At 45.3% G+C, this 18,720-nt stretch overlaps 1 protein-coding gene across 1 annotated transcript in view; it reads left to right on the forward strand.

Moving 5' to 3' along the window:
* Positions 1-3,679: 3,679 nt before the first annotated feature.
* FRMD7 (FERM domain containing 7) overlaps positions 3,680-18,720 on the forward strand; it is a 28,450-nt gene continuing 13,409 nt past the window's right edge. Inside the window, exons 1-3 of the mRNA XM_075162049.1 lie at positions 3,680-3,801; positions 6,255-9,055; positions 10,326-13,267. The gene's annotated coding sequence lies outside the window, so the exon portion shown is untranslated. The remainder of the gene's footprint in view (positions 3,802-6,254; positions 9,056-10,325; positions 13,268-18,720) is intronic.

Raw genomic sequence — 18,720 nt, forward strand, 5'->3', positions numbered from 1 at the left:
CTATGTATCTTCTTTAATCTTGAGTGCAGGGTCAGAGAGTGAAGTCTCAAAGCTTGTCTGAGATTGTTATCAAGTGCTCTGTGAATGTAAAATTTTAGACACTCATGACCCTAGCACTGTCATACTAAAGATAATACATGATGTTTTTATCTCCAATTCTGTGAAATAAGGAAAGGCTGCTGTCACCATGTAAGAGGTGTGTGTAAGTTCAAGATTTGCTTGCTGAAAGGCGAGCAAACTGCTTGTATTGGAGCAGAGAAAAATACAAATAGTCTTTCCTTGTACACTAATCCCTAACACATGCAGAGCCTTATAGGGTTATAGGAAGGAGTAAACCAAAGGAATTACTGCTTTTTTAACGGAGTGCTGTAGGGTTAATGTCTTGAATCATGTATAGTAATGAAATGTTTCAGCTATTTCTAAGGTAGCTTAAGGAATAAGAGTATGTGGACTTGAAGAATTGTGCCAAAGGTTATGGCAATCCCATGGGTTACTAGTGGCTCATCTTGTGCAGGTTGCTGTCATCAACTCTGACAAAATCAGGTCCTTTATCCATGAAATTTATACTTCCAGAATTGGTTACTTCTAAAGGAGGCTTCTTTGTAACCTGGCTGCTTCTGGATTTAGCATTAAATATCAAGTTTAATCTTAAAGGTGAAATTGAGGTGGAGGGCAGGACCGTATGTCATTCCTTTGAATCATAACATGTCTAGATTTGACGAGTTTCCTAAGCATGCTCTTGCTTCAGAAGAAACATCTGTATTCTTGTGATCTCTTGAGATAGAGGATCCTAAGCTTTTGTAATTCAGATTTCCTCTCCTTCATTCTGCCTAGCTCATAGTGTCACATCAAGCCTCTAGCAGCAAAATACTTCCTTGCTTCTAGGAGATGCTGCTTTTGCCCAATGTAGTCTTGTCACCTGTGCCAAACAAGTAAGTCTTTCATTCCTAAGCAGCTTCCTATTCAGTCCAGACCTTACCATGTCTGGAACCTCTTTTCTTATTACTCGTCCTGGCTCTTCACAGGCTTCATGCTCCCTATATTTCATTTCAGCCTGACACTTTTGGGATTTTTTCTTCTACTTGGCTCCCACTCTGTCCTTATTCTTTGAGTGGGTATAGGATCTCATTAACTTTATGATAAGCCTTTGCTGCCTGATAACTTCTGTCTGATGTGCTCTAGCGTAGGAGAGCTGCTGATGGTGTCTTGTGATAGCTGTAATCAGCTTTGTAATTATTCTGCTTATCTGTGATCCGGGGAACAATTGCTGCTTCTCAAACATCTGCTTTAGCAGTGACCCCTCCTAGGTAAAGTGGAACTGAGGAAGTGGAACCAGCTGTCTGAAGACCTGTGTGTAGGAAGTGGGCTTGAACTATAGCTCTGTCCTAGCATAATCTTCACCATCTGTCTCTGAGTTCTGTGGCCTGTCTGTGTCCAGGAGGAGTCTTAGGTCTGGATCAGTTAGTTCAGAATGAAGTACGTAGAAACAGTTTGTGTCTCTACAGTTCTAATGGAGAAGCCAATGGGAGGGGTGGGCGGTGGATTATGTGCTGGACCTGGTTTTATCTAAGACTGTTTCATTGTCAGTTTTAACTAGCAGGTACCACTTGCCTCTTTTTGGTACTGATACCTCAGCCTGTCTGTCAAGTATGATGTTGTGTAGGTTCTTTCATGACATTTTCAAGTAGCATTTGCTTAAACTACTGTTCCAGTCAGCTGCCTGGGGTGAAATGAAGGATGGAACATAACGACATAATCAGGATAACCTGTAGTTCCTTTTAAAAATGTGTGTTGTTCTTGCATCCTGTTTCCCCCCCTCCCCTTTCCTGCTTCTGCAGTGGTCTTCTGTCATCTCATTATTGCATTCGGAGATGTGGGATTTCCAGTAGCTGCTCTCTGTTTCTTGCTTTAGTATTTCTCTTGAATTTCAGTATGGCAGTGTTTTGTATTTTAAATCTTCTTTAAAATATGGCGCCTGTTACAGTGCTGGTGCATTAAAGGTTTTCTGTAGAGGTACTAATCAGATTGGGAACACTCTAATATTGGGGTGAAAGACTGATGCTGATTAGTGATTTCTGTCCCCTCCGTTCATGAGTAACTGATACTGGCAAGCGCTGAAGGAAGAGTACTCTGCTCTAGGGATAAAAACTGAAAGTATACTGTCTTCTGGTCTGTGTGACTATGCGACACAGACAAATTTATCCTACTAGATTGTCTAACGTCCCCCTCTCTCCTGCCTGCTCGCAGAAGAGAATAGTGTGTGCTATAGAAATTTCTTGGGCAAGTGAAGCCCGATAAGGTACTATATGGTGCTAATTGTAGTAACTAAGCACAAGTTAAATGGAAAGATGACAAATCTGAATTGGGAGGTCCCTAACCTGCAAATACAAGGATGCTGAAAGAGCATGTGGAGGAAAATACCATTACTTGCTTTCTCTGTTCTTACTATCTCCAGCAATTCTTTGCTGGCCACAGCACTGGATGCTGGATTTAGGTGAAGTTTTGGGATAGATCTAACTCTGGTAGGATGAGGAGCTGCATTGTGAATGGTTTGCCTCTCCTGTGCTCTAAGGAAAGATGAAACACCTATTAAGGAGGTGTAATCCATTCCCATTAAAAGCTAAATGTTTTTTTGCTGTTTTGACAGTACAGGGACCCTCCCCATCTAAAACTCGCGGACCAGCAACAGTGTGTGGGGACACACACGCTCACCAGAGCGGGTGAGAATTACTGTTAGCTGGAAAACAAGCAAGCAAGCAAGCAAAATCTGGCTGTTTGCTCCTGTCAGTGCAGGAGTACTGCTCTTGAATGTTGGGGGTGACCAGTTGTTAGGCCAGAAGGGGAACCCTGACTATGTCAGAGCACTCTGTCGTGACAAACTGTTAATTGAGAGCAAATGGACAGCTGAAAAGAAATGGTACAGTACAGTACGAAATGTAAGGTCCTGACTCCTACGAATAAATGACTTCAAGAATAGAGAAGACTCATCAAAATCCTTGAAAACCCAAGCATCAAGCTTCAATGAAGTGCGTGCATGTGCATATGAAGGACAGGTTTCTACAGACTCTGAGCTTTGACTGGGGCTTTCAGGATATCTCTGCAGATGAATCTTGTGAAGTGCAAGCAAGTTGAAGAAATACAAAGATGCATTGGTCACACTACTTACATTTGTGTGCTTGATTGAGAACAGTGGCATACAGTTATGTCCCTGCTGAGGCTAAGACTGATGAATGCTAAGGGGTTTTTTTAGTAGTAATTTAGAGGATCTGAATGCTGAGAATTCAGATGTCAAAACTGAATTAGTTGGCTCATCTACCTGTTCCCAGAACTTGTGCAAAATGCCATTACTCCATGTTACTGGGTGATGTAGTGCCTCCTTACCACCAATGTAAAGCCTAGTGTATGTATCTCTGTACAGGTGAAGTTAAATTTCCTACCTGTTTCAGATCTTTAGAAGCAATTTAGTATCCCACAGGGGCAGCTGTTCAAAGTTCATAGCAATAAGTTGTTACCTGCTTGCCTGTTGTATTACCAGAACTAGAGGAGGAGAACTTCAAGAATGCTGCTGTGTAAAGCAGTGCTTTGGAGCTCAGTATGGAAAACTACTGTGGGAGAAGCTGAGTTCACTTTGAATGTGTATTGAATATGGCTTTCATTAGTTATTTTGTTTAAATTGCAGATAAAACTCAGAGGAAACTTGCACAGATGCTGCTTTGGAGAACTTTCAGCCCAGGTTGCAGAGCTGAGCCTTGGTAAACCTGTCTCTATTACAGCACATTGCCATACATCTAAGTGCATAAGGTTGGTGGCCTCCAGGATCCACACACCTTAATCAGAATGCTTAGCATGTTTACCATAAGTTTAAAAATCTGTTCTTTATCTATCAGTCCTTTTATAGCTTTCTAAGTTCATATAATGGCTAATATGCAAGAGTTCATTTTTAATATTTTAATTGATTTCTTTAATCAATTTCTGAACTTGTATTTATTAAATACTTAAACTCAGTATTACCTACTCAATGCCTTTTAAAAGAAGAGAGTTTTAATGGAGAATAAATTGAGCCTTAAACAAATGGTTACTTCTGTATATTACCTCGCATCAGTGCTTATTTCTATTTGCAAAATTTTCTCTTACGATGTAGTCGGTCATTCTTTGAGACTTTTTGTTTACGTGTGACAGTGTCATAAAAGATACTGAAGGCACCTCTGTTGTATGGATGTAGTATCCCTTTTCTCGGCAAATGCAGCTGTGATATCGTGTTTGTAACTGGTCTGATTTGACAATAGGGATTACTTGGAATGGGATGTAAAGTCTCCAGCTGATGTTTCTTTTCTTGCAATCATGGGTTTCTTAGACTCATTTAATCAAAAATGACAATTGTAGCATTGAAAAATGGCAGCACACTTTTCCTTCTACTGAGTTTCTAAACTTGCTTGTTTACAAATAGCTTCTTTATGCCTTTGAAAAGGGATAATGTATCCTTCAAAATGGGCTGTATGCCTAGTCAGTCAGCTCAGCTTTGCCTGGCACATTGAGACATCTAGTAGACCTCTGCACATGTAAATCTAACGCAAATAAGATCACTTTACATTTTATAGTTCCTAATATTTGTCTTTCTGAATAATATTTTAAAGCAATATTTGTTAACGTTTTTCTTGCACTGTCACAAATTGCTTTTTAGTTTGGTTTTTTTCCCAATAAACAAGTTTAATATTAGAGACAAGTTGGTGTAACAAGGGGAGAAGCACCAGGTTTCAGTGATACTAACTGCAAGCGTGCTTTAAACAGCCATTGCCTTCCTTACTGTTTACCTGATCAACATTTTCTTTGAATACTTGAAAATTTTAACAATAACACAGGTATAAAGAGCAGAATGAAAATGTACAAAGAACAGATGAAATCTTTTTGTTCAGTTTTATTAACATGTTGCATACATGAGAGCTTTTTCTAGCAGTGGTTTAAAATGTGTAATTTTTTTTTGCAGAAATTTAATAACTGCAGCTCACCTACTGCACCAAAGTTCTAGGTTTTTAGGAGCCCAGCTTTAGTCATTTGAACATGCTTCTAGAAATGTACATTCTTTCCCTGTAATAGCTAAATAACTTTGAGAAAAGCTCCAGTAAAAGCAGTGATGGATATATGAGGTTAAGCAGTTTAAAACTCACGAATTGTATTGTGGATGATGGCATTTAAAACAATAAAAGATCACCGGTACAGTATCTCAACATTAATGTGTTTTATTGGTAATAATGCCGGCTGACTTTACAGTGTTAGCAGAAATAAAGATTCTGAGTCTACATTCAGTGTTGAATCCTTAAAAGAAGAGGACACCAGGTTTTCTGCTTGGGTATTGAAACACCTGATTTTTTTTTTTTTTTTTTCCTGTGGGGTTACTTGAAATTTTTTTTTTTCCCCTGTTTGTACAAACTTTATAAACAGGCTGAGGCTAATATTTAGGTTTGCACTTTAATATCAGAATTAAACCAAACCTTGTATTCAAAGTAGATTTTTTTTTTAAGTGGTGGTTGTTGATCTTTTTTGTAGGTTGTAAGGAAGTAATAGGAAATACAAGTAATTCATAAAGATCTTAGTTTTCCTTTGTCTAAGGGGGAAAAAGTTGGTTAATATTAATCAGTGGTTCATTCCTATGGGTAGTTATCAAACCAGTGTTCATTTTCATTGACCTCAGCACAAAAAAAAAAAAAAAAAAGAAAAAAAAACCTTAAAAAACTTGAACTAGCTTAGAGTGACAGGACTGGGAAAACGAGAGATGGTTTCTTCAGCACACTTTGGGGGGAAAAAGGGACCAAAAGTTATTTTAGGCTTCCTCAATAGATTGCATGTGAAGTTGCTTATTAGAGTAAGAGGCTAATAATAAATGCAATATGTATTGTCTTTACTATGGCATCTGTTTAGGAGTTGTTCAAATCACTGCAGTAGGGCTCTACAAATAAAAATGTAACCTAACATCATGTATCTAATGTACTGTATCTTTATCAGTGATAGGTGAAATCTGGAATAACAAGTGCAAAAATGGAACAATTACCTATAATGCTTTGTAAAAAGTTTTTTCCAGTAGAATTCATTCTTGTCATTTTGTAAGACAACCCTACAGTCCACCTGTTTGTAACTTTTTTAATAAAATAGATACCTGTATTACCAAACTGCGGTGACTAGTCTGTGTTCAATTTCTTCTAAAGTGGGCTGAACTGACAAGCTGCCTTTTTTCTCTCTCTTTTTTTTTTTTTTTTGAGGTACTGGTTATTCTAAACATAATAACCACATCTGAATTGTCGTGAATGACTCCTTCCGGTTCGGGGAAGCAGGGTGTACAGCTGTGCCCAGACTTGGTGTAAAGCTCGCAGTCTCAGGTGCTCTGAGTAGAGAGGAGGGGGAGCAAGGGCCGTGCGTTACCTTCCTGTGCGGGGCAGGGACTCCTCGGTGAGCTGGGGAGCCTGTTCAAGGCAGCGATGGTGCCTCTCCTCACAGGCCAGTATGATGAAGCTTTCTTCAAAAGCTTTGAAGCTTGTTCAAACAATCTGTCTTCGTCTTGTCCCAGTCTTTAATGTTTGTATCTTTCATATAGGCTTTTGTGGGTGTGGAGATGGCTGTGAGTCCTGACATCATCTTACAGTGTCTCTGTAGCTGCAGTGTCTCTATTTCTCCACCATAGAAATCCAGAACTGGCATCTTTCCACCATGCTAGCAAAGTAAGCGCTCTTGGAGCTCTGCCTCAGGAGAAGCAGAAGATTTTTCTAGAAAACCTTCCAGCTGAGAGTGCCCAAAGCAACTTGATGACAATTATCTTAAATGCTCAGTAAAAGCCTTGAGTTTGCTAAGTTGATGATTGTCATCTGGGCCATGTAACAAAAAGTGCATCTTAGAATTTACAGTCTTGGTACTGACCTTTAATACTGATTGCATTTGTAACTAAAGCCAAGTGTTAATGTAAAATGTGATTTAAACTTTAGGAAAAATTGCTACCTTAGTACCTTCAGGCCTCAGTGATGTGTCACAGGTAAAACCACCTAGCATACTTACCACCCCTCCTCCAGCTAAAGCAGCGTTAGCCTTATCTTGGAGGTAGGGTTCTATGCTGTTTCTTCTTCCTGCTCACACTTCCTTCACTGAGATGGAGGAGTAGTTTCCATCTCGAGAGGAAAATGACGAAGAAGGAGGGCAGACTCCCCTTCGAAGTGATTTTGGATGAAATGTGTGCTTCCCTGAACCTTACCGGGGGCTGGGGGTGAGGCATGCCCTGTTCTGACTAGTGTCAGTGAGTGTGGTAGCCGACACATTAGGACCGGTCTGCTTCGAGATGTAACAAGTGGGCTGATCACTGTCTGAGTCTGGTTTCTCATGCGGTTTAAAAGAAGTCATAATTGAGCAATAATATTCCCAATTCCTTGTTGCATTCGGTGTAACTAAGCGAGTTGCTTCCTGTTCCCACTCGGAGGCTGGGAAGTGAGTGCAAGTACAGCCAGGGAGTCCGTGTGACTTTACACCACTGGTTTGTTTTGAAGTGACGGTACAGCGTAGTCTGGGTTGGAGGTTTGAAGGAAGCATGCAAGATTTATGTTTAAGGCCATTATCTTTCAAAAGTCTTGGTGCTGAGAATGAACTCGGGTGCTGCTGTACAAATGGTTGAGTAGCGTCCTTTGTAAAATAGGTGTGATAGCGTCACAGCGTTGCTTTAAACCCAGGCTAGCTGTTTTTGGGGGCTGTATAGATAGCGCTTTGCAGGCAGCTTTTTCTTTGGTTTAACAGTTCCTGCTATAAAAGTGCACAGTTCTGCTATAGAAATGCACAGGCCGTGCAAAAAGCTCCCCAGTGTCCCACTTCTGCTGTGCAGTCAGAGGACAGGTATGTCCCCCCAGTGTGTTTGGAGAGCAGGAGCTAACCACAGCAGAGACTACAGGATTCCTCCCCACCCCGCTCCCCCGCCTAGCACGGGTGACACGTAAATGAATCGCTAACGAGGGCAGAGTTGGGCCTTGCAGCCTGGCTGGCTGCGCTCGGGTATGAACCACCAACCGCATGAACCCTGCGGTGGGGACAGCCCTAGGAGGAAGTACACGAGATACCCTGCGTGGGTGGAGGGTGAACCGCCGGCCACGCCTCGTGTCGAGCAGTATGCTGTTATCTGCCCTAATAGGCTTGGCTGTAATTACAGTTTGAAACTAGGTGGAAGTGTCTAGTCTTAATTAAAATGAGATATGGGTTCTACAACAATATATGTTGACCTGTTTAAGTTATCTCTGCTGAAAAGTCAGCAGTCCTGGTAGCTCGGTTTGCTGGTAGGCGCTCCGGTCGTTCGGTGAGTCACCGCTCACTTACCCGGCAGCTGGAGGAAGTGTGCATATAGCTACCGTAGCTGCGGGCGAGCTCTGTCAAGAGATGAGGTGGCCCTTGTGCTCTGCACTCTGTGAAAGTGAAATAATGTGGCTTTTAAGCAGCCACTTTTATCTCTGCCTGGTCAATATAGCTGCGAGGAGCAGAGAAGATGGACTTACAGCTGTAAATCGGCAACAAGGTTTTTCAATTCAAAAGTCATGTCCTACCTGTAGTGGTTTGTTGGGTCTGCTGAGGGCAGCATTGAGCTTACGATAGCTTGGCTGGCAGCGATGATACAGTTTGATTTCAAGATTGTAGGGGGTGAAATTTGTTGTTCTCCGTGGAAACAGTGTAATATGGAATCAACTTACTTGCCTCTGGTGCTCTCTTTCAAAGCTGAGGTTCTCTTCAAGTCCCTCCAAAAAGTCTGGAGCAATAATTGCAATAACTGCAATAATTGATGGGGAAGAGTCTCTCATGTTGCAGGAACCTGCAAAATACTCACTGATGGGCAGCCTTTGCTGTTTACGTTTGGTTTGTGATGCGGCCGTGCTCCTTGGTGTTGTGTTGGTTCCACCTGAGCGTGCTGTGACAGCTTTCTAACAGTGACTTACTTCCTCTAAATCAAGTTTCCAGTGATTAGGCTTGCGTGGGACGTGAGACTCTGGGACGCTGGCGGTTACTGGGTGACCTCAATTGTTCTTGCCTTGGAAGAAAAATGGTAATCGTAGCACTTCCCTCCTGGGGGCATAATGTGGAAGGCTGTGTTAAAGATGGGAAAGTGCTTGGACTTATCCGGAATCGGATGCACCAGCACTGTAGAATAATTTTGAAATTGGACTTCTTGCATGTAGATAAGTGGGCTGGAACCTAAAAAACAAACTTAAAAAATTTCTCAGATTTATGAAAAGCATTAGTATCTTTCATACATTTGTGATACTATAATGTAACTGGTTCGGACTTAGACTTCTTGTGCTTCTACTAAAAGGTATAACTGCTAAATGACTGCAACTCAGTAAACCAAACAGACGATCAGCTTTCTGGGAAATTTCTGGCTCGTCAAGTTAATTTTTTTTCTTTTTTTCCTGCCTCTAGGCTAACTAGTTCATCCGGTTTTATGTCCTTAGAAGATCTGCTTTGACATTAGATTTAAATTATCAGGTCAGCCCAGAAAAGAGAAAATATATTTGCTGTTTGTGACATTCCTTAAGGGCTACTTGTCCTTTTGGGAACTGGCAGATAGGGTGATTAATCATGAGCTTGGATTCATCCTACTGCTGTAATAGATCTTAGACCCTTTTTCTTAAAAGCAGATTAATAATGATGGTGTAATCAGCAACAGCATGGCTGCTGTGGGAAAACAAGAAGAAATAAACTGAATTTTCAGCAAAGTTGATTTATGTTGGAAAAGAGAGAAAGCTTCTCACAGAGCGTGGCTGAAGTGCAGGAGCGAGCTGCAGTTATGTGGAGGTGATGGAGAATTTTCAAAGATGACGTTAGATAACCACTGCTGGAGGAAGGAGCGTGTGTGGTGTGTATAGTTCCTGCCTCCACACGTTGGGTTGTCATGTGTGATCTCCTGAAGTCCCTTGCAGCCCTGTGGCTCTGTGACCGCAGCCCATTACTGATCCTGGCATCGGTTTCCATTCAATGTTCCAGGAATTTGCACAGACTTGCCAAATGCCCTATGTCTAATCTCAGTAATGCAGATGTATTTTTTAATAGGTTAAAAGAAGAAAGATTTTAGCTTCAGGGCCTGCCCAGTGTCAGACTGTGGTTAGAAGTACTTTGGAGTCCAGCTGTGTTCCTTTCTTTTAACTGTCTAAGCTGTTTCTCTATTAGTTGTTAGCACAGTATCTCAGGCCATCTGAATTGTTTCATCTCGGGGCCAAAATTAATAATTTAGAAAGGTTTTATGAATGTACCCCTGAAACCTTGGGCCAGTCATGATGTAGGAATGTTTCCTGTTCTTTGAAACGTCTGTCTTGTAGCTACCACTGTCTGCCAGAAGGCCCTGGAAGAGGAACCATGAGATGGGGATTACCTTTGATCGCTACAAAAGTACCAAGCTCCCAGCTTCAGATGGATGCTGCTCTATTGTTCTCCACTGCCTGCTCTGAAGAACGGCTTTGACACAACTTTAACTCTGCTTTGAGCTATATACCTGGAATTTGGCAGGGCTTGGTAGGACTGAAGTGTGATAAGGGTCTTTTGAGGAAGAATAAAAGGAAAAGAAGGGAGTAGGGGAAGAGAGGCTACCTGGGAGGGAAACATGTTAACAAAACTCAGGATCGAGATCCATATGGGTCTGATCATTTGGCCTGGAGGCACTTGGAGAACATGTGCATTTCTTTGCCTAGATGTAATCAAGGCTTACTCAAGTAGAGCTAACTGTATCGAGCCAAGAGGGAAACCACATCTGTCATGAAAATAAGCAATATAGTTCCTTAGAATTCCATCCTTTCCACTAGGATTCAGCCTCTTCACCCAGCATTGCAGACTCAATTTGGCAGCTTCCTCAGATAAAGCCTTTGGCCGTAGGACCCTTCCTGATGATGCTCAGCAGAGGTCTTCACCATCCTGGCCTTTAATTCCCTTTTGAAGAGTTGCTGCTGCTTCTAGTCTCGTAACTCTCTGTTGCCAGAGCTGCGTGAGCCGAGGAGCAGACGCTGCCCACCTGTCACTCAGATTTCTGTCCTGTGGTACATAGGGTCTTGTCGTGGTTTAACCCCAGCCGGCAACTAAGCCCCACCCAGCTGCTCACTCTCTCCCCCCTGGTGGGATGGGGGAGAGAATCGGAAGAGTAAAAGTCTATCCCAGAGTAAAAATCTACCCCAGGCAAAACCAGCACATTCTCCACCCCTTATTCCGTACCATTTACATCATGCTCAGGTCCCACACTATCCAGTACACCCTCATTAACCACCACCCCCCTTTCCATCCTTTGGTATAAGACACAGATACCATTCCCCTAGTCTATGGACTACCCTTGTAAAATGTCCATAAAATGCCCAGAAACGTCCACAAAGTGTCCACTGATTTCATTTAGTCCAAGACTTCGTGCTCCGTTATGGTGGTCACTCAGGACAGGAGAGGTGGTGTGTTGCGTGGAGATACTGGGCACCAAAGCCAGCTCAGGTTGGGTCACTGCTGCACTTGCACTGCTTCTTGTAAGGCTTCTCCTCCATTGGTTCGGGTGGTTCCTGCTATAGTAATTCCCATAACATGCAACTCAAATCCCAGGTTACAACAATTTAAAGGTATTTCCATTACAATCTCCATCCCGGTCTCTTTGGACCAGACCGTGGAGTTTAACATTGCAATGAACTCCTCCCCTTGCCCCTGCTCCAGCTTGGACTTACCCAGAGACTGCAGTCCCTTAGGGTTGTACCCACTCCGAGTGGAGCCTTATCTATGAGCCAGAGTCTCTTCAGAAGTAAACCTGCTCCAACATGGCCTTACCCATGGCTGCAGTCCCTCCAGGGGTGTACCTGCTCTGTCATGGGCTTATCCATGGCCACACGCTTTGAGGCGCTCCAGCATGACCTCATGCACAGCCACTGATGCTTCAAGGTGTACCTGCTGCAGCATGGACTTATCCACAGCCACAGATGCTTTGAGGTGCACCTTCTCCAGCGCGGACTTATCCTTGGGCCACAATCCCTTCAGAGGTACACCTGCTGCGGCACGGACATAACCACGGCCACAGATGCTTCGAGATGTACCTGCTCTGGTGTGGACTTCGCAGGGTCAGAGACCTTTCGGGGTGTCCTGCTCCCGCGTGGACTCATCCACAGGTCACAGTCCCTTTGACTCGAGTTCACACTGGAGTTCCAGCCCGTCCAGCACAGCAGCACAGAAGCAGTAGCGATGCCCTGGCCACCTGCCAGCCCAGGCGCATCGCCATTGCCGTTATCGGGATGTTCCCAGGCACAGCACAGTGAGGTGATCAGCAGCGCAGCAGCACAGCAAGCAGCGAAAGAAAAAAGCAGCCACTAACGAGCGCGAGGCTCTAATATACAGTAAGGCAAGCAAGCCCCATGGCAAGCACAGAAGCCTGTCAATTAATAGCTAAACAACAATAACAGCTATAAATTCGATCTAGCACATTCCAATCAAACCTGTCATTATCTTGAACCCTTTGAGCCCCACGTTGGGCGCCAAAAAGGGCTGTTGTGGTTTAACCCCAGCTGGCAACTCAGCCCCACCCAGCCGCTCGCTCACTCCCCCACAGTGGGATGGGGGAGAGAATCGGAAGAGTAAAAGTGAGAAAACTCATGGGTTGAGATAAAGACAGTTTAATAGGGAAAGCAAAAGTCGTGCGTGCACAAGCAAAGCAAAACAAGGAATTCATTCACCGCTTCCCATCGGCAGGCAGGTGTTCAGCCACCTCCAGGAACGCAGGGCTCCATCACGTGTAACAGTTACTTGGGAAGACAAACGCCATCACTCCGAACGTCCCCCCCTTCCTTCTTCTTCCCCCAGCTTTATATACTGAGCATGACGTCATATGGTATGGAATATCCCTTCAGTCAGTTGGGGTCAGCTGTCCCGGCTGTGTCCCCTCCCAACTCCTTGTGCCCCCCCAGCCTCCTCGCTGGTGGGGTGGGGTGAGGAGCAGAAAAGGCCTTGACTCTGTGTAGGCGCTGCTCAGCAGGAACTAAACCATCCCTGAATTATCAACACTGTTTCCAGCACAAATCCAAAACATAGCCCCATACTAGCTACTATAAAGAAAATTAACTCTATCCCAGCCAAAACCAGCACAGGTCTATGTCTTTTCCCTTGGGGCACAACCTAGGAAAGATCTGCACGTGACTCATGGAGAGCCTTAGGGAGGGGGGTGATTGATTGGTTTGACTTCCTGACAGCACTAGCGAGGACAGAGAGCCTGGGCATCCGGAGACCTTGTTGCAGGACGGCTGGATTACCGGTAAGCTTACGCTGCTTTATCTTGTTGGCGTGGGGATGTGCAAGTGGACCAGGAACAGTTCATGCTTGAAATAAATAAATTAAGGACAATATATGCAATCCTGTGCTTTGTACTACTACATAGATGTAGTGAGATGCATCTCCCTAGCTGGAAATGACTGAATGCCAAGAGATGCCCGAGTCTTTGGAAGCATCAGCTCCTTTGACTCGATACAGTCATGAGGCTTTCTTTCTCTGTATAAATTGCTTTCTCGTGTCTTCACAGTGATCTGTTTGAATTAAGCATCACTGAGTGTTTTTTATATAGCTGTGCCAACAACAGAGCGCAACTGGCATATTAAAAATGAGGTAATGTGGTCTTCTGGATAATACCAGAATCAGGCTATTATTTAGTTTCTTGTATAGCTTGTGCTATCATTTGCATTTACTTACAGCAAACTGCCTTCTTCGGTGCCTGGTAATAGTTTTTACGTAGTATATAAAATCTGAAAAAGGAAGAAAAATCAACAGTATACATCGATGCACGACAGAGTGTGTTACTGCTGTACTGAGTTGCTCATCCCTGCAAACTGAATTGTCACCTCTGTTTGTCGTTGGGCACAACCACCACGAGAGGGAGCTTGGAAGCAAAGAGCTGGGGTCGTCCTGGCCATAGGGCTCAGAGCGGGGCTGAGCTCTGTCCCTGGAAATCAAGCACGGTTCTGCACGGGCTGAAAACAGAAGAGATGGAAATAAATGTATATTTCAGGACTTTGGTAGCATGGTGTGAGTATATCTTAATAGGACTTCAAAGAAATTTTTGCACTTACAGTTAATTTGTCGGGTCTCTGGAATTGCAATAGTATTTGGAGTTTTTCGTGCATAATCAAGGTTATCTATGATTTCCTACTTTGTTATTACAGGTAGGTAAAAAGACCCATTTACCTCAGCTGCTAAAGCTGAAATAAAAATATAATCACAAGAATAAGATTTGATATGACTCTGCTTCCTTGAGCATCAGAAATGGTTACTAAAAAAAAAAAGCAGGGAGATTAGGGCAATTGACTTTTAATTTGGCTTAGTGCTTAAACTCAGCTAAACCTATTTCTTTTTTTATTATTATTGCAAACCGGTCTAGCAGCTGAAACGACACCATGCTTCTCACCAGGGTCAGGGTCACGCTCTGCTCCCACACACGTGCCTGCCGGTTGTACTGAACTCGGAGCTGCTGGTTTTGCTGGGATGCCTGCCTGCAGGAGAGCTGCCTGCACAGCAACCGAACCGCTCCCAAAACCCCTGTCCCTGTTTATCTTGTAATCCTTACCAGCTGAACACCGATGCAAATAATTTGTATAGCTAGCGTGTAATCGTGTCATCACCTGTACTGGAACCACCACCCGGTGTGAGACTGTCAGAGGGTGCAATTCTTCTTTAAACTTGGCTTAATTTCCAGCCTAACGCTGGGGGTGTTCACCTTCACTTCTCCTGTCAGTGTTCACGCACAGGAGCTGCTCCCCTCCTGTCGGTCTCCTCCAGTTTTGCAGACAAGTTATTAGTGCTGACGAGCACCAGGGTGTCTGTGGAGCTGCTTTCAGAGAGTAATATTTATGATGTTGCATTGCCGTAAGTACAGCTCTCAGTGGGAATGCTGGCGAGGTGAGGAGGCACCACAGTAGGATGTTCTTGGACAGGATTGGGGCAAATTGGAGAAAAAATGCTGCTGCGTAATGTCACCTTCTGGTATCAAAACAAAGTGCTGGTCAGAGAAGCCTGATCCCGCAGCTGGAAGCTAATGGGCAAAACCCACCTAAACCACGAAATTAAAAATGCAATTTCCATTTTCCCAGCAATTACTTATGAGTAATAACTTACAGCACAGTGATGTCAGACTATTTAGCTGATGTTTGGCAAGCAAAATTTTATGGAAATGCATCATTGTTTGTTATATTCAATAAATAGAATGGTTCTGGGGCAGAAGTCTTTAGACGGGCAGGACTTGGCGAGTCAACTGTAGCTGTTGAGATATGCTCAAGATATGATATGACTTGTGAAGTGAATGAAAAATGATAGTCATTGTTAAAGGTTTAAAGGCAGGACCAAGTGTGCCTAGCAGACTTTCTGTCTGAGTCGTCCCTGGCTTTTCCAGCCTGCTCCAGTATTTCTCCTGCCTCACAGTTTAAGGGTCTTTCCTAGGACCTAACTCAGGTCTTTCCTGCAATTTCTTTGTTTTCCCCATAGCTTGGGAGCACAGCCAATCTGTCCTTCTGGAATGGTCCCGCATGTATCAGAAGACCTTTGTTGTTCCCTCCTTCTTCTCTTTTTAAGCCAAACAAACTCAGTTCTTTCAGGCCTTGTTTTTTGAAAATGCCTTTTTTGGGGGGTATTTTATAAAAAAATTTAAAGCAACTAGTACCTAAATCAGGACCCCAGCTGAGAGTGAAACAATTCCTTTTGGTGTGGCAGCACGAATGTTGTAGGTTCCCTATTCTGGAAAGACATTTTGCAGTATTGGTGCTGTGTCCTGGATTTATTAAGCAGCTGATGATATTCCTCTCGTGTGCCTAGTGCTGTTCAGAAGGACTTTGGCTGTGCCTGAGCCTGCTCCCAGCGATGGCTGGCCAGCAGCCGTGTTGCTCGCTGGCCCTGCAGTTGGGAGGGCTATGGCTGGGTGAGAAGTGGATGTGGATGTTCTCCCAGCCGCTCCAGCTGAGGAAGAGGAGGTCTGATGTAAGTGTATGAAAGGCCACCACAGACCAAAGTCCGCCTAGGTGAGTCCCTGTCTCCGGCAGCTGCCAATAGCAAATGCTTTGAGTGTGAAAAACAGGGTGAGTGCTTCTCCTTCTCAGCAATGAGCCGGGTACGGGTTCTTGCCTTTTGGACCATGGTGTTTAAAATCCCCCGGCAGATCTCTATTCCATGACTTTATCTAGCCATCTTCTTTTCCTTTCCTCGAAACCGAATTTGAAGATAAGCATGACAAAGCAGATGGTACAGCAGCGCTAGAGCCGTGACCACAGTGATGCAGGGGGAGCAGCGTGCGGTCCCTTGGTGGCCGGGCACTTCTGCCCTGCCTCTGCCGGGAGCCTGCCCTCGCAGCCGCAGGTACTCACCCGTTACCCATCTTCTCTGCCAGAGTCCACTCCCTCAGAGCCCGCTCCTCTCTCAGGAGTGACTCGGGGAGGGACTGGGGAGGTTTGGGGCATTTCCTCGCCCATCCCCAGGGCCCAAAGCGAGGAAGACTGCTGAACTCGCTCGCTGCCCGGTGCCGGTGGCTCACCGTTTCGGGAGGCTCCGTGGAGCGTAACCGCAGTGACTCAGCTCTCCGTCAGACATCCTGCAGGCTCCCCCCGCTTCCGGGGCCAGCAGGGGAACAAACGAGCAAACCCTAAAGACCAGCATGAAAATTCAGCTTGGAAAAGGGGCAGTGGGGTTTGGGATGAAGGAGACTTCTTGTTTCTTGCTGTGCTCAGTCCATCCTGGCAAACACCAGGGTGTTTGAGAGACTGAAGAAGACCCTGATTCAAGGCAATACCATCCAGCCTAATATGGGGTCAGATGCACTTGGTGGACTGAAGTCCTCCCTGGGAGAGCTGGTGCAATGCAGGATGGTGGTAGTGGGGTCCAGAGTATTAAAAATCAAGGGCTGAGCTGGCTGAGCAAACAGCCCTGAAGCAGTACTCGCTCTGACGTGCTGCTGCTCAGACCATGCTGTGCTCCATGGCTGCTGCTCGGGGTCCCCTCCCTGCCTGCCAGTACGGCTGCACTCACTCTTCACCTTTTCCACGCTTTCCCGCACCATTTGCACATTATTCCCTGCTCCTGTGGATAAGGAGGACATGTGTGCCTGGCTGGAGGTCAGCACTGACTCAGACTGGGAGCCAGGGTTGCTCCTCCTGGGCTGCTGGTGCTCCCCATGTGTCCTGCTCCCGCCAGCCCCAAAGTCACCTCCAGAAGGAAGGAGATGGATGGGGGTAAAATGGGTCTCTTGTCTGCTGAGGCAGTGGATCTTATCTGCTCTCAGCAGCAATCCCCGCATCCTAGGTCACATCTCTTCTGGCCGTCCCTTACTCTCCTACTCCAAAAAAGCCCTCATTTACCTTGTTTGCCTCTGCTGGCTCCACACTGTCTGCATGAATGCCTCTTCAGGGTGGCTAGAGGCCCTGATAAACCCAACGCAGTCCTCTTCCTTCATGCCACAGTAGTGAAAAAACCCTTTTTCTTCCACCCACAACCGGGCTGGCTGGTGCTCGGCTTCTAATAGCATCCATGGAGCCCAGGGTCGGTGCCCCCAGCATGCCAGGAAAGCCTGTAGCAGAGAAGTTTGGCTTCTTCTGGGGTCTCCTCCATCACACCCCTGTGCATCCTTCCTGCCGGGCCAGTGCTCCTGCCGTGCTCCCAGTGCTGCCGTGGCAGAGCCGTGCCTGCGATGGGTGGGACGCTCACAGGAGTGCTGCTTTTCTCCTCCGTACCCATCAATATTTGATGGCATGAACATTTAAAACTGCAGAGAGAAAGTGCACTCAGCCGCCCCAGATGGTTTGTACGTGCCATCGCCCTTCTCCCGTGACACAAAGAGCTCAGACCCTGGGCCAAGGGCAGCACTGGGAATTTGGTCCTCGGATGCTCGGTACAGCCAGCCCCTCCCGGCCACTGGCAGAAGAAGAGCTCAGCTTCTTTATGGAGCAGATTCACACAGAAAAGCAGATTTGCTTTAACTTCTATGCTGCTTTTTTGTGCTGGTTAGTAGAAGACTAGTAAGTTTTTCTATAGCTAAAAAGCTCTGGTTTTTTCCTCTCTGCAGTCCAGACAGCAAGCTAAGTGTGTACCCCGACAGGCTCTGTCCTGACATCCCCAGGAATATTTGGGAAGCATAAGAGGGACCACAACAAATGGCTTGGGGTGACTTACAGTGGATGTTTCATTGGAAACCAGGAAGAAAGCAACAAGCGAAATCTCTGCAGCGCTTAATGTGGCTTTTTTGGTTTGCTGGGATGCATTTCCATCCCTCTGGGTCCCACAGGATCGTGCATGGTTGTGGCTTTTTCCAGCAGCAGCAGCAATAACGATCCCCTATGACAATCCAGCGCCTGTCTTTTGGCACTACTCAGTGTATTTATTTCTGCAAGAGGGGGGCTGCTGCCCAAACTCTGCTTTTGTCCAAATACTTAGTGAGAGGGGGGCTCTGCTGGACCAGAGCGGTCAGAAAGGTCAGGCAGTTCCTCACGGCCCCACAGTAGCTGGGGCAGAGAAACAGCGCGAGTGCAAGCCCCAAACACCCACCACGCTATGGGGAGGCTGCTCCTGGCAGCTGGGGCTGAGCCCTGGGGGGTTTCGTGGGTGGGCAGCTGGCTCTGGCAGTCGGAGGATGTGAGCTTTTCAGGTGTGAAACGGGAACCAGGTTGTCTCAAAGGCTTGTGAGACTTCACTAAGCTGCCAAACCAGGGTGTGAGCCAGGAATTAGCAGCAGGTCCTCCT

Source organism: Calonectris borealis, chromosome 13 (genome assembly GCF_964195595.1).
Source record: "Calonectris borealis chromosome 13, bCalBor7.hap1.2, whole genome shotgun sequence".
Taxonomy (NCBI): Eukaryota; Metazoa; Chordata; class Aves; order Procellariiformes; family Procellariidae; genus Calonectris; species Calonectris borealis.